Source organism: Grammomys surdaster, unplaced genomic scaffold, assembly GCF_004785775.1.
Source record: "Grammomys surdaster isolate TR1022 unplaced genomic scaffold, NIH_TR_1.0 61, whole genome shotgun sequence".
NCBI classification, from domain to species: domain Eukaryota; kingdom Metazoa; phylum Chordata; class Mammalia; order Rodentia; family Muridae; genus Grammomys; species Grammomys surdaster.
This window is the reverse complement of record NW_021604563.1, coordinates 11,187,203-11,190,455: the sequence shown is the minus strand read 5'-3', so window position 1 is coordinate 11,190,455 and position 3,253 is coordinate 11,187,203. Positions and strand designations below refer to the sequence as shown.

The 3,253-nt window shown below is 42.9% G+C and overlaps 1 pseudogene; it reads right to left on the bottom strand.

Annotated features, from left to right (window-relative positions):
* Nucleotides 1-2,233: 2,233 nt before the first annotated feature.
* Nucleotides 2,234-2,306, bottom strand: LOC114609865 (annotated as a pseudogene).
* Between the last annotated feature and the right edge of the window lie 947 nt (nt 2,307-3,253).

The following is a 3,253-nucleotide window of genomic DNA, read 5'->3' as shown; positions in this document are numbered from 1 at the left end:
TGAGACCTCTATTCCTCTTGTAGGTACTGGCTTATCACTGGATGCTGTGCCTGTGCTTTTTTTTTTTTTAATTTTATTGGTTCTTCGTGAATTTCACATACACCACACTCCCACCTCTCTCCCCATCCTTTCATAGCCTTTGGACCTTCCCATGAACAAAGAAATAAAATCTTCTTGTGAAAGCTGTAGTGTGTCACAGTGCACCCCACAATATACTATTTGGTTACACTTCTTTGCTTTCAAAACTTCAATACAATGAGTCATTGGGCTCATTAGAAGCCTCTTCTTTTAAAAGCTGTAGTGTGTCACAATGCATCCTACAATATACTATTTTGTCTACACTTCTTTGCTTGCAAACATACAATACAATGAGTCATTGGTATCATTAGAGACCTCTGGCTTTTGCTACAATATCAAGACTGGAACCACACTGTAACTCCTATCAGACATCCTGTTGTTGTCCACTGTCAGATAAATCCTATAGTGCTTGGATGCATATCTGTTTCCAACTTCTGGGGTGTCAGGTACATGCTGGCATGCCATTCAGTGGAGGCAGAGCACAGTGCACAGTTGAATTCCTCAGTCCATTTTTTCTTGGTGTGGTAAACAGCAGAGTTTGTGGACCCACCAACATACATCTTGGAGTTGGGAATTGGGCGTCACTCTTGCCTTAGGCTGTCCATGTGTCAGAGAAGGAGGAGAAGGCTAGAGACAGGGGTAGGACCTGATCTGGTTCCCAGTTTTATTCCAAATGAGTCCTGAGAGTACAGAGTGGTTGGAAGAGAGAAAGCTTTCTCTGGGAAATTTGGTTGCTGCACTTTATGATGAAGGCCTCCCCCCCCAAAGCAATCCTTGATGAAGAATCACATTCACCTTTGATTGTGACTGTAAATGTATACACCTTACTCAGGGGGAACCAAGGATTAAATACCTTTTGCAGAACGGAAGGCCTAGGAAGAGAAGCTCATTGGCTTAACATTCGGGGCCCATCTAGATTCCTCATTAGTGTGGAGAACTTCAAGTATCTATACTTTTTGACTGATTGCTCTGGTCCTGTGTGTGGTGTTGTGGTTTCTGTGTTCCAGAGCAGGTAGAGTTAGGCAAAGAGTTGACCCCACTCCTAATATTCTCAATTCTGATATTCATGGGTATTGTGCTCATTCTACCTTACCAGTTCTCTGGTCTGTTGCCACGGTCCACTTACCTCACACTGTAGCTTTGAGTCTGAAGGATTACCCGCTACACACACTTCACAAGTTCATCAGTGGTATAGGTGTTGGGTTGGGCCAATTCAAAGCCATGGATCTGGGCTTGAGATATTTCTGACCTGGTCAGTCCACCAGGTCCACACCTCCAGGGTAAGCTCTCCCATTCAATGCTGCAGCCAGGAAGTGGCAGAGCCACCACTCCTCTGTGCACTCTCATGCTCTAGAGACTAGCTCATCTGCACCCCATGCCATCAGGGCTACCTTTCCTGTGCTGCAGCAGACAAGGTGTGTGGAAAGCTCTTCTACTCTAATGCCCTAGGACCAGTGTGGTAGTTTGAATACGTTTGTCCCATGGAGTGGCACTATTAGGAGTTGTAGTCTTGTTGGAGTAGGTGTGGTCTTGTTGAAGGAAGTGTGTCTCTGTAGGGGGTGAGCTTTGAGAGCTTCCTCCTAGCTTCCTGAGGAAGGCAGTCTTCTGTATGCCCTCAGAACAAGATGTAGAAAAACTCTCAGTTTCTCCTTCACCATGCCTGCCTGGATGCTGCCATGATGATGCCTTGATGATAATTGATTGAAATTCTGAATTTGTAAGCCAGCCCCAAATAAATGTTCTCTTTTACAAGAATTGCCTTGGTCATTGTCTCTCTTTGTAACCATAGGAACCCTAACTACAACAAGCCAGATCACCTGGGACCCCCACAACAAATGCTAGCTCTTCCCTGCTGCTCAGGTGAGGTATGGGGCTCACTCTCACAGGGTAAGTTCTCTGCTCTCATAACCCAGAAAAGTCCAGCCTCCCAGCTGCTAGAGGTGTGGAAGTCTAAAGGGAGGGAAGTGTATCTCCCTTATCATTAAAGCCATGCCACCACACAGGTCACAGAAGACACAGCTGGCTCGTCTACACACATGCACTTGGGTCAGCACTCCTACAACTCCTACAGCCATGGACAGCTCTACCATGCTGACCAGGCAAGATCTAGGGCCCACTCTCCTGAGTGCTGCAGTAGATGAGCTGCTCTCACTCTGATGCCCTCTCTCTGCCACCTACTGATGCACAAGTGATACAGCAGCCACAACTGCATCATCTCTGGAGGTGGGTAAATTTTAATATTGTAATTCATTCCAGGAACATAGAACAGAAAACTTTTGTCCAAAACATGGTTCATGAATACACACAAAATGTGCTAACTTTGAAAGGATCGATGAACAATGTTGAAAAAAAATAATGTGAGTTTGAAAGTGGGTGGAAATCTTTAATAGAGGGTTATGTGATGAGAGTACAAATGGAATTGAGCAGAGATATCCAAAATAAAGAATGTATGAAAAACACATCAAAATCTATTACTTTGTTATCTACTTTAATTACTCTCTTAAAAAAATAATAGAGGCTCCAGAAGGTTTTTCATTGGATAATGACATTTACTGCTCTTGCAAAACATCTGAATTTAGTTCCCAGAACCCACATGATGGCTCACAACTGTCTACAGTTCCTGTTCCAAGGACTATGACACTCTCTTCTGTCCCTCTGAGATACCCATCATACAAGTGGTGCATATGGATACATGAGTACAAACATTCATACATATAAAATAAGAAATAAATAACTCTTTTCTTTTAAAATGAATAAAAAAAGTTTGAACAGAAGTACTTAATGTGTCTAAAATGTGGCTCCCAGAGGCCATAAGTTATAGAAAAAGTCCAGTTCAGGGTCAAGTATGTTTTCCTATGAAATATTAGTCTCTCAGAGAGGTTGCTGATGTCTCCAAACAACATAGACAATTTCCATTGATCTTGGTTGTCCCCCAGAAATAGATTGTAATTCTCCATTGCACTACACACTTCGGTTACTGGAAACTGAGATATGAATTTAGAGTTGAGAAAACAGATCCTTTACTGCTGGTAATCATTAAGAGTGCTGAAAGGGCCTTGCAGGCTATTGTAGGAGAAATGCAGTAATAGAATTACCCAGCTGTGCACAAATATTAAATCAGCAATTTTGACAGTGTTTATAGTAGCAATGATATAAGGTGAGAAGGAGATTGGTT